This window comes from Pongo pygmaeus, chromosome 13 (genome assembly GCF_028885625.2).
Source record: "Pongo pygmaeus isolate AG05252 chromosome 13, NHGRI_mPonPyg2-v2.0_pri, whole genome shotgun sequence".
In the NCBI taxonomy this organism is placed as follows: Eukaryota; Metazoa; Chordata; class Mammalia; order Primates; family Hominidae; genus Pongo; species Pongo pygmaeus.
In genome coordinates this window covers 76,277,802-76,290,807 of record NC_072386.2, presented here as the reverse complement: position 1 = coordinate 76,290,807, position 13,006 = coordinate 76,277,802, and the positions used below count along the sequence as shown (strand labels likewise).

At 43.8% G+C, this 13,006-nt stretch overlaps 1 long non-coding RNA gene across 1 annotated transcript in view; it reads right to left on the bottom strand.

Moving 5' to 3' along the window:
- The window catches only part of LOC134737972 (uncharacterized), a 65,117-nt gene extending 52,348 nt beyond the window's left edge, over nt 1-12,769 (bottom strand). Inside the window, exon 1 of the long non-coding RNA XR_010123451.1 lies at nt 12,629-12,769. This is a non-coding gene — a long non-coding RNA (uncharacterized LOC134737972). The remainder of the gene's footprint in view (nt 1-12,628) is intronic.
- Nucleotides 12,770-13,006: the final 237 nt, after the last annotated feature.

Sequence of the window (13,006 nt, the reverse complement as noted above, 5' to 3'; positions counted from 1 at the left end):
TAAATTCACAGGTACATGTGCAGGACATGCAGTTTTTTAACATAGGTAAGCGTGTGTCATGGGGGATTGTTGTTGTACAGATTATTTCATCACCCAGGTACTAAGCCTAGTATCCATTAGCTATTTTTTCTGCTCCTCTCCCTCCTCCTACCCTCTGCCCTCCAGTGGGCCCCAGTGTCTGTTGTTCCCCTCTATGTGTCCACGTGTTCTCATCATTTAGCTCCCACTTATAAGTGAGAACATGTGGTATTTGGTTTTCTGTTCCTGTGTTAGTTTGCTAAGGATAATGGCCTCCTGCTCCATCCGTGTCCCTGCAAAGGACATAATCCTGTTCTTTTTATGGCTGCATAGTAATTCATGGTGTATATGTATCACATTTTCTTTATCCAGTCTGTCACTGATGGACATTCAGGTTGATTTCATGTCCTTGCTATCGTGAATAGTGCTGCAGTGAACATATGCATGCATATGTCTTTATAATAGAATGATTTATATTCCTTTGGGTATATACCCAGTAATGGGATTGCTGAGTCAAATGGTATTCCTGTCTTTAGGTCTTTGGGGAATCGCCACACGGTCTTTCACAATGGTTGAACTAATTTTACACTCCCACCAACAGTGTAAAACTGTCCCTTTTTCTCCACAACCTTGCCGGCATCTGTTATTTGTTTACTTTTTAACAATAGCCAAGGAATGTAAATATTAGTGAGGCACAAAAATTGGCACACTGTATGCACATACAGAGCACAGTATACACCTAACAAATGTTAACTCTGTTGGTGGCTGATCATTTCAAATAACAAGAATGTTTCTATTCGACTCATTCATTTACTCTTTCAATATGTGTATCCACCATGTGCAGGGCATCAGGCTAAAGCCAACACAGTGATAGCAGGTAGCTTTTGTGAGAATGCCTTGATAAAGATGAAAATTGCATAGCACCACCAAAGGAGTGTGTGTGTGTGTGTGTGTGTGTGTGTGTGTGTAAACAGGGGCAACATGTCATTAATGTGATGGTGATGAAAATGACAGCTACAATAACAGGCGAGCTATTGTTGTTGTTGTTTGGGGGTAGAAGAGAGAAGTCCTAAGCACACACACAAATACAAATCATAAACAAGGATGGACATCTCTTCTGAGAAAACAGGGGAGCAGAAGGGGTAGTTAAAGTCCCAGATGAGTTTTGAGGGGTAAAGAAATATTTCAAACATCCTCATCCCTCAGAGTGGTAGGAGACACGGCCATCTTCTGTGTATATTAACTGAAAGCTTATGAAGGATGCATTTAACTTAAAGACAATTAGGAGCATAGCATTTGTCTTAGTGCTTTTGTAAGTGTTTTGTTTGCCTACTTTGGTGAGTTTGTTCTTGATTATTAAGTTTTTACTATTATTTGTTTCACATGTTAGGAGGATATAAAGCTAAAATGTATATCTTTTCCTTAGTCTACTCTTCAAAGTGGAATCCATATGGAAAATCAGCAAGGATTCAAATACATCTTTCAAAATTATATTCATAATTCTATTTTTAAGATTGGGACACATTATCATGGGGGCAATCAGATATCTCCAATCTTGCTAAGATGTTGTTATCCAAAAAGGATAATAATGATTATGCAGGCAGCATTGGTCAATAGAAATACAGTGTGACCCATACATTGTATTTTCAATTTTTTAGTAGCCACATTTAAAAAAGAAAAAAGAAGCAGATGAAATTAATGTTAATAGCATATTTTATTTTACCCCAATAAATCAAAAGTAATATCATTTTATCATTAATTAATATAAAATATTGAAATATTTTATATGCTTTCCCTTTTCTCATTAAGAAAAAGAATATAAAATATTTCAAACTCTAGCACTTCTCAATTTAGATGCTAAATTTTCATCAGAAATACTTCATCTGCATTTATTTCATCAAATGTACAATTGAAAAAGTAAATGTATGTACTCAAGTTGTTCTAAAGACACTTAAAAGCTTCCCAATAATTGAAGCAGTTATCATTTTAAAATTTAAGTTTAAATAAATAAATAGAATTTGAAAACCAGGCTCAGTTGCACTAGTCACATTTCAAGTAATAGATATGTGATGGCACAGATGAAAAGTGTAGCTCCAAACACCCTGCCCCCAGTATTCAGCCCTGAAGTAGCATCGTCCATTTCTAGTCTAGTGCTGTGTTTCCTGTTCTTCCCTGAGTGCCACTCACTTACTCTGTATACAGTGAGGCCGGCCCTGTGGAAGATAAAGATGGAAGACAGATTAAAAAGAGGAGAGGTTGGTTGGGCTCAGTGGCTCACACTGTAATCGCAGCACATTGGGAGGCCTAGGTGGGTGGATCACTTGAGACCGGGAGTTAGAGACCAACCCTGGGCATCATGGCAAAACCTTGTCTCTACAAAAAATATAAAAATTAGCCAGGTGTGGTGACGTGCACCTGTAATCCCAGCTACTTGGGAGGCTGAGGTGGGAGAATCACTTGTGCCGGGAAGCGGAGATTGCAGTGAGCCGAGATTAATTGCACCACTGCACTCCAGCCTGGGCCACGGAGTGAAACTGTCTCAAAAAAAAAAAAAAAAAAAAGGAGAGAGAGAGAGAGAGAAGGGATTTACAACCAATGCATTCCAAAGGAACAAAGCTAATTCATCACCTGAACTCTAGTGACATTTTCTCGACACTACATTCAGAAGTTCCACAGGAATCCCACCTGCACATGATTTGGGGGTGTTTCTGCACCTAGCTTTTCATATTTCATGGTGTTGGGGATGGAGCCTTGTGCTTCATAAGTATTCAGCAAATGCGTATTGGATGAACAGCGGGACAGAGACAGAGGGGAGAGGATGCTGGAGGAGGGGAGCCCCCAGATAGCTCTGCTTAGACGACCAACCAGATTCTATCTCCTGCCCCACCCGACCGCCTTTGGTGGTGACACAGAACTGGCACAGCCAGGACCTGGGCCTGGGCTGTTCTCAGGCATCAGTTTGAGGGGATGAAATAGAGCAGAGTATCCATCCCAGTAGAGATAATCCAGAGACTAAAAGGCCCACCTGAAACAGAGACCAAAGCACAGCCCTTTGGGAATTGCTGAAAGCACTTCCAGAAGCTTGAGGAACACTTAGAAATAAGTATACAGGAATAAATGCGGTTGTGCAAACTCAAATGATTCCAACGCAGAGGAGATGACAGGAACTCCTTTTTAAAAAGTCCCCAGGAATCACACAAAGAGCTCTCAGACTACTTTCACCTTGAGAAGGTCATGTGCAAAGGTAAAAAGGAAGATGCATAAGTGTTGCCCACCTGTAGGAAGAAAGTCAGCAGAGCCAAAGCCCAAAACAAGCCTAGAGGAGGGGGAAAATGATGCTTAGCATATAAACAGGATGTTCTATTAGTTTCCTATGCTACTGTAACACATGACCACAAACCCAGTGGCTTAAAATAACACAGATTTATTATCTTACAGTTATGGAGGTCGGAAGTCCAAAATCAGTTTCACTGGGCTAAAATCAAGGTGTCCGTGGGCCTGTGTTTCTTCTAGAGCCTCTAGGGGAAAATCCATTTCCTTGTCTTCTCCAGCTTCCAGAAGCTTCCCACGTTCTTTGACTTGTGGACCAACCTGGCTCCAGTCTCTGCTCCTATGGTCACATCTCCTCCTTTCTCTGATCTTCCTGTCTCCCTCTTATAAGAAATATTGTGGCCAGGCATGGTGGCTCACACCTGTAATCCCAGCACTTTGGGAGGCCGAGGCTGGTGGATCACCAGAGTTCAGGAGTTCAAGACCAGCCTGGCTAACATGGTGAAACCCTGTCTTTACTAAAAATTCAAAAATTAGCCAGAGGTGGTGGTGGGCACCTGTAATCTCAGCTACTTGGGAGGCTGAGGCAGGAGAATCACTTGAACCTGGAAGGCAGAGGTTGTGGTGAGCCGAGATCGCGCCATTGCACTCCAGCCTGGGCGACGAGAGCAAGACACTGTATCAGGAAAAAAAAATACAAAAAACAAATCTTGTGATGATATTGGGCCCACCAGAGTAGGCCAAAATAATCTCCCCATCTCAACATTCCCAGTTTAATCACATTTGCAAAATTTCCTTTATCTGGGTTCTGGAGATTAGCACATGAGCCAATGGTGTCATGCTAAGAGATAACAAAGAGGAAGTGGATCTCCTTAATTCCAATATTGCTTCCAGCATCTCTGACAGGGTGACTGATCCCTGGACTCATAAACCCAGGACTCATGCCTCCTTTCCCAGCCCCTCTGGGCTAATATATCTTGAGTCCCCCCAGGTCCCCATGGCTCATTGCACATTCCTTTGTTATAGTAATTAATCACTCAACAAATATGTATTGAGCACCTACATGTGGAGACCACATTCTCGTTACCTAGGATACATCAGCCAACAGAGTAATCCAAAGCCCTTACCTTCAAAGTCTTACCCCACTAGTAGGAGAAGGCACACAATAAACAAAATAAGGAAATGATGTAGTGTATTTGGAAGTAGTTAAGTGCTATAAAGAAAAATAAGGCAGGTTGGGCCTGGCAGCTCACGCCTGTAATCCCAGCACTTTGGGAGGTTGAGGTGGGAGGGTTGCTTGAAGCCCGGAGTTCGAGACCACCTTGGGCAACATAGCAAGACTCTCTCTCTACAAAAAATAAAAATAAGAAAAGTAGCCAGGCTTGGTGGGATGCACCTGTAGTCTCAGCTACTCAGGAGGTTGAGGTGTCAGGATCCCTTGAACCCAGGAGTATGAGGCTGCAATGAGCCATGAGCATGCCACTGCACTCCAGCCTGGGTGACAAAGTAAGACCTTGTCTCTTAAAACACAAGGTAAGATAAAATAAAAGAGCAGAGAAGTGGATTACAGAGTTCCATGTTGGAGGTTAGTTGCAGTGCTAAACAGAGTGGTTAGGAAAGGTTGGCTGAGAAGACAGCATTAGAGCAGAAGCTTGAAGGGTGTGAGGGAGCCACATAGATTCAACAAATAATGCAGCAGCCCTGAGTGGGAGCAGTCCTGGGCGATCTCCAGCAGGGAGGCAAAGGGGCAGAGGCAGAATGTGAGGACAGCTTGGAAATGGGAGGGCCAGCTGGCCAGAGGCTTATCACTTCGGGTGGTGCAGGGCTGTGAGCTCTGGAAAGACAGGACACTGGTGTCCCTGACACTTTGCACAGGATAAGCATCATAGTTAGCACTTGAAGACTGTGGCTGAAAGAAAGAACCTTGGTTTGATTCTCCACTGGGCAAGAAAATGAGGCACGGCTCCCTCTCCACCTTCACTGCATGCTTCCCTTTCCCTTCTGCATCAGGGACAGAGGCCAGGGTGTCTGTCACTGAGCTGTGTGCAGAAACCCAAGTGTCCAGCATGCATGGCACCGCTGTCCCCCTCAGGCCGAGAAGTAGGCTTTGCCGTTGCCTGGAGCCATAATCTTGTGCACCCTGCTCCACTGTCCTGCTGACCTGCTCTGCCACTGACTGCCTATTCCTCTCTCTTACCCTCAGCCAATGCCATCCCACCTCAGCCAACAGCCCTGGCGAAGCCTTCCTCCTCTCGTTATCTGCAGGGTGCACAAGCCTCAGCTGAAGCCTGGAGAAACTGGAAGAATGGGTGGGGAAGAAAGGAGGTGTAAGAAGCTAGGGTGGGGAGCAGAGTTGAGAAACAGACCGAGGCTGTTCCTGGGGAACAGGAGCAACGGGAGAGAGGACATGACGAAGCCCCTTGGTTCCAGCGTGCTGCGGAATAACAAAGGGTTAAGCCATTTGCATTACTGTATTTGTGTGCAGGCCTCAGAGGGCCCCCCGAGCCGCTCTTGGGTGGTCCAGTACAGTCTCAGGCAGCAACCTATTAGTGGTATCTCGGCGTGATTTATGCAGCTGTCAAGCTGCCTTCACCAGGACAAGTGAATTGCGGGCACCGGCCGGCGGCCCATGCTCCTTCCGAGAGGGTAAGTAAATGAAGGCCAAAGAGAAAGAAAACAGCCCAAGGTGCCACCCTTGGTCCTCTGGGTCTTCTAATAACGAGTCCCCTCTATAGAATAACATCCAGCTTCTCACAGGAGACTGCTCTTACAGAGCCCCACTGTCTGTCACAGACCGCCGGGAGCGGCTGCTTCATGGCCCGGCCAGGCCAGGAGGGCAGAGAGGGCTGGCTAGGAGCCACCCACCACGGATAGAATGGGAGAAGCTAGGCTGAAAGACAGCAGGACTCTCGGGCCATCCAGCTAGAGTGGCATGGCATGGACACTGGGCCTCTATTTTAGGCCTGTGAGTGATGGGGCAATGCTGGGGCATGGACTGTCCTCCTGCATCCAACGGAAGTGCTGTCATGCACAGATGCCACCCACGAGGTCCTGAGGCTGCTGTACTCAAAAGGTACAAAGCCTTGCTGTGCCAGACCTCCTCCAAAAACCGCCACACCTCATTTACCATTCCCTATGGACGGGTCGACCGGCGGGCTCAGGCCTGTAAGCATCTTGCGGCTGCGCTGGGAATGCCGTGAGGGCAAAATTCATTTCCAAGTTGGGTATGAGAGCCTGGTCTAAGCATCTGATGTTCCTGATGTTGACCCCCTCCTTAGGCTGGGGACTTTCCCGGGATTAGTTCTTTCATAACACACACACATGCACGCACACCTACATATACACCTGTTACCCACAGAGGGTACCAAGGAGTGGGCTGCCTGTCTCTTTCAGTGTTTGATTGACAGTGGAGTAGCCAGAGACACGTGCAAAACTTTAGAGGCCTGGGAGAGTGAGAGAGAGAGAGAGAGTGTGTGTGTGTGTGTGTGTGTGCATGTGTGTGTGTGTGTGTGTGTGTGTATGAGAGAGAGAGAGAGAGAAGCCAACAGCAAGAATTCACTTTTTAATAACATCGCGGATTTTCTTTCGCGGTCCTCTTTTCTCCCCCAGCCAACTGGCATGTGGTGTATTGTGTTTGTGGCACGGCAGTGGAAGGCAGGTGTTTCACATTGAATTTGATTCCCAGCCAGGACATTTCAGAGGTTGGGGGGTGTAGGGGATGCAGAGACAGATTCCTGGTTGTTGCTGAAACTGAGGAATAAGAGAAATGAACTGAGCGCTTTCAGCAAATGATAACCCTGAACTACATTTCATTCCCTCCTTTCTCATTCAATACCTTTGCCTGCTCTTGCCTCTGTAGGATCTTTCGATCCAGAATGGGAGTGCCCTGAGGAAGAAGTCTCTTAGCTGGACTTAGACAGACACAGGTGGCACCAGCAGCTGCATGCTCCCTGAGTTTCTTGACTTGGCAAGAGGTCTGCGGATTTAGTCTTTTAACAGTCCTTTCAGCACAGGCAGGAGGGGACAATGGGCATTTTTAATAGGCTTCCTGTTTGTTCAGATAGGAAGCTGCTAAGGCCTCAGTTCGAAAGGGTGCCTGGAGGCAAATGTGCCAACTCGCCCTCCAAGCACCTGATTGCTCCCATTTGCAAGAAACCTTGAGTGCCCATTCAACCGGAAGTTTGAAAGTTTGACAGTTTAGTTCGGGGCATGGCAGGGCTTGTACTTACCATTGCCAGGGGCCTTTTAAGGGCCCTTGCACCCTTCTGTTTTCCAGGGCGCCATTCTTCTGCTCTGGTTCTGGGGATAAAGGGAACAGCTGCACTGGAAGTCAGGACTATAGCAGGCTTGGCCAACATGCTTGTTACAATTCCCATCTCAGCCCTCTCGCGCACACCCCCACGTCCGGTCATTATACACAGCGCTTGCTTCCTTGAGCTTGCTTCTATTTTCAAATCTAAAATGCAGAACTTCTATGCTATCCTCCAGAGACCTGTGAGAGCCTCCCTCATTGGACTCTCTTGCACCACATCACACCCTATTTGGGTTCACAAAACACAAGGAGCCTTTGGGGGATTTGTTTTCCGGACAGTTTCCCCAGAGACCCCAGACAGAGAAAATCACGGAAGTGGAAATGGTCTTTTCCATTTTCAGTTGCTCTTTGGAAAAAAAAAAAAAGGCCAGAGACAGAGGCACAAACCGTTGTTGTTGCTTTTCAGGCACACTCTGTAGGTGAGGCCATGCCTGGATGTAAAAGTGGAGGGAGCCCAGTGTGATTTTTTTTTCTGTAACATTTCACATTTAAGGCCCTTTCTAACAACATAGGGGTTACTTTCTTTTCCATAAATGAGAGAAGGTAAAATTTCACACCCGCCATGCTCTGTCTTCTGCAGGAGCTGTGAAGTCAGGCCAACTTCTTCACTGTTCCTACACATCTCAACCCCATCAAGCCTCATCCAGGTCACTGTAACAGCTTCCCAGAAATCCACTGACATGGTTTGGCTGTGTCCCCACCCAAATCTCACTTTGAATTGTAATAATCCCCACATGTCAAAAGCAGGGCCAGGTGGAGATAATTGGATCATGGGGGCAGTTTCCCCCATACTGTTCTCATGGTAGTGAATAAGTGTCATGAGATCTGATGGCTATATAAATGGGAGTGCCCCCACACAAGCTCTCTCTTGCCTGCTGCCATGTAAGACGTGCCTTGATTCTTCTTTGTTTTCTGCCATGATTGCAAGGCCTCTCTAGCCATGTAGAATTTGAGTCAATTAAACCTCTTTCCCTTACAAATTACAGATTACCCAGTCTTGGGTATGTCTTTATTAGCAGCATGAGAACAGACTAATACATCCACCCTTCCTGCCTTTACCATGATCATCTTCTTAAAATACAAGCCAGATCTCACTTCCTCTAAAATCTTCACTAGCACTCCCTCTGCCTAAGCCTCAAACTTGAGAGTGGTATCAAAAGCCCTTGACAAGATAAATCTATGCAGTGTCTTTTTCTATCTGCTCCCTGCAGAAGATACAGGTGATATGTGATAATTTGGAATGGCCAGGAGGTTAGCACAAAAATAGGATTAAAAATGTGTAGATTTGATTAGGGCTAATACTTGTGGAAGACAAAATGAGTTGGAGAAGGCTGGAAGAACCGAGGCTGTGATGGCAGTTTGACCCCCAAGTGAAGGAGAGAGGGATGGGAAAGTCTGCTAGAAATGTCTGACTACTGGAGAATCTAAGACAGTTGCAGCAAGGCCTTTGGGGAACAATGACAGCCAACAAAAAAGTTCCATGGCTCCCAGGAATGGGCCAGTCTTAGTATCCCTGTCTCACTCTGTCACTGGCCAGGAGCTGGCTGTGGGAAATACATGTGGCCTTGGAGAAAGCCAGTATGTATTTCAGAGAGCAGCCACTGGGGCCCTAGGTCCATACACTCCCTGGAGTGATTCCATCTGTCTGTGCATCTGCTTATGCCTTTTTCCTTGCCTGTCATACTTTTACTCCAATTCTACTCATCTTTCAAGACTCAACTCAAGTGCCGTCTTCTCCATGAAGCCTTTCATCCACAGTGATGATACTTTACCTGCTCCTCTATTATAGCATCCCTTAATTAGAACTCAGTGCTTGCAAGTCTCTCTCCTCTCTGTCCTTGAGAACAGCCACTATTTCACTGATTTGCACATGAAAAAGTCTGGCATTATGGATCACATCTATTCATTAATTTATCTATTTGACCAAAATTTATTACTTGTTTATTACTGTGTACCACATACTATAATGGGCTCTGTTGGTTGAACCACATGTAAGACAGAGAAGGAGCTTACTTTCCAATCTCGTTCAACAAATGAAGGAAAAAATAGTAAATGAATAAAGGAAGAGGGAAAATATCCTGATATAAACATGTTCCAAGGGGCACTGCTACAGGAAAGACTAAAGGAGGTAGAAATTATTCTAGGCATTGAAATGTTATAATTGAAGTCAAACTTGGATGAGGGCAAGGTGATGTTAATAATTTGGTGGTTCTGAGGTTGGATGTCAAGTCAAACAAAAGACTAAATCTTGAGAGCTCTCTTTTAAGAGTTGAGTCAAATCCTTATGTAATAAATGATACAATACCAATTTTTTTTAAGTTCAACAGACATGACTCTCATACAAATACAAAGTAAGCACATGTCAGTGATTATTTAACTCATTGGGGAGGGAACTAGCAGGATGACAACGCAGGGAGTCAGAGCAGTAAGCTAAAGTGGATATGACATCTGCCTCAAGGGACGGGGAAGAAAGGGGAGGGTGCTGGGTTGAGAGTAGCTAGTATTCGGGTTTGCAAAAATATACATCAGTACATGAGGTCTTTGGATGCCTAAGATAGGGAGCTGAAGCTGAGACCACCACAAAAGTTGACAGTCTCAAAGGGCTGCAACCCAGTGAAAGAAAGATATGCGAACTTCAATGACCCCACTAGCCCAGCAAAATTACCAGGAAGCTTATATCTGTAATGGTTCAAATGGGCAAAAAAATCCTCTGTGCCAGTATCTTGCTCTAGTTTAAATTTTTTATTTTAACTATGCACATGGGATACATAGTCTCAAGTCCAAGCCAAGAAATTAACAAAGAAACATAAAGCAAAAGCTCTTTGAAACTCATCTTCCATTAAGACTTACAAAGTGCTTGAGAAAACAATCCGCCAAGGATGAAAAGTAGTAGACGGAGCAGGATGATTAACTCATCAAGGGCTTCAGATAACAGAAAAGCAATGTTATATAAACTATAAAGGAAGTGGGTTTGAAGTATTAAAAATATAAGGAAAGAATTAGATTCCATGAAATGAAGTCTAAGTGAACAGGCAGATATAAAAAAGAACCACATGAAACTTCTATAAATGGAAAATGTTTTTATTAAAATTAAAAAGTGAATGTGCAGTTTAAACAGCAGATTATGTAAGACAAATTTGAAAAAATTATCCAGAATACAATACAGAAAAATAATGACATATAAAATATAAAACAAGTTAAGAAACATAGAGGATAATTGAGTTGGTCCAACACATGACTAGTAGGAATAGAGACAATATTCAAAGAAATAATATCCAAGAGCTTTCTCACATAGATGAAAGACATGCATCCCCAGATTTAATAAGCATAAATCCTAAGCAGAATAAATAAAACCAACACCTAGAACAGTACATTAAAACTGCAAAACACCAATGTTAAAGAGAAATTATTTAAAGCAACTAAAGAGAAAAGAGAGATTACCTACAAAGAGAAAATGAAGAATAACTAACATAATTAAACTGTCGCAATAGAAGCCATGAGACAGTAGAATACTGTGAAAATCCTGAGAGACAGAAGTGTTCACCCTAAAATTCTATAGTCAGATAATTTTTTTTTTTTTTTTTGAGATGGAGTCTTGCTTTGTTGCCCAGGCTGGAGTGCAGTGGAGCTATCTCAGCTCACTGCAGCCTCCGCCTCCCAGGTTGAAGCGATTCTCCTGCCTCAGCCTCCGGAGTAGCTGGGATTACAGATGCCCACCACACCTGGCAAATTTTGTATTTTTAGTACAGATGGGACTTCTCCATGTTGGTCTCGAACTCCTGACCCCAGGTGATCCACCCACCTCGTCCTCTAAAAGTGCTAGGATTACAGGCATGAGTAACTGCACCCAGCTGAAATTTTCTACTTTATTCTTTAACCAAGAACACAGAAAGACATTTCGGCCAGATAAATGCTGACATAATTTATAATTCACAGACCTGCACTGAAAAACACTTAAAAGGATGTGCTGGCAGGATGCAATGGCTCATGCCTGTAATCCCAGCATTCTGGGAGGCCGAGGCAGGCAGATCACCTGAGGTCAGGAGTTCGAGACCGGCTTGACCAACATGGAGAAACCCCATCTCTACTAAAAATACAAAATTAGCCAGGCGTGGTGGTGCATGTCTGTAAACCCAGCTACTCAGGAGGCTGAGGCAGGAGAATCACTTGAACCCAGTAGGCGGAGGTTGTGGTGAGCCAAGATGGCCCCCACTGCACTCCAGCCTGGGGAACAAGAGCAAAACTCCATCTCAAAAAAAAAAAAAGGATGTGTGTAGTGAGAGGACAGCTTATGCCAAAGGAAAGATGCAAATACAGGAGCCGAGGATCCACCAATATGGTGCTTAAAATTTAAATCTAAATAAATGTTAGCTGTAAAATTAATAGCAAATTTAATGAGTCACTTAGAATAGTTTACACCTAGATGGATTTAAAGTACTTAACAAAAATAACATGCGAACCATTGGGGGATGGCAAGATTAAGATCTTTATTGTATTGTTCAAACAGAGGCTAGACCCAATAGATCTTAACAAAGATGTATATTAAAATTTAAGGGTACTAAATACAATGTGGTATCCTGTAGTGAATCTTGGAACAGAAAAAGTCACTAGTGGAAAAACTTGTAAAATCCAGAGATCATCTGCAGTTTAATTAATAGTAATGCTAATGCATCAGTGTTGTGGGTGATTGTTTTTGTTTTCCACAAATGCGACATGGTATCAATGTATAAGATGTCATGGTAAATAAGATGTTAACATTATAGAAAATGGTGAGAGGTAGAAAAAACTTTCTATTCTATATTTGTAACTCTTCTGTAAATCAAATTATTGCAGAATAAAAACTTTATTAAAAATACAAATAAAATTTATAAGTGTAAAGATAACCAATAAAGACTGAAATGATAAAGTATTACCTCCAAACTGGTAGAGAGTAGAGGGAAATTGTATTAGTTAGGGTTCTCTAGAAGGACAGAACTAATAGGATAGGTGTATATATGAAAGGGAGTTTATTAAGGAAAATTGACTCACATGATCACAAGGTAAAGTCCCATGATAGGCCGTCTGCAAGTTGAGGAGCAAGGAAGCCAGTAGTGACTCAGTCCAAGTCCCAAAACCTCAAAAGTAAGGAGGCTGCGAGTGCAGCCTTCAGCCTGTGGCCAAGGGTCTGAGAACCCCTGGCAAACCACTGGTGTAAGTCCAAGAGTCCAATAGCAGAAGAACTTGCAATCTGATGTTAGAAGGCAGGAAGCATCCAACACGGGAGAAAGATGAAGGCCAGAAGACTCAGCAAATCAGCTTCTTCCACCTTCTTCTGCCTGCTTTTTCTGGCTTCACTGGCAGCCGATTGGATGGTGCCCACCCACTTTATGGGTGGGTCTTCCTGAAGGTGGGTCTTCCTCTCCCATT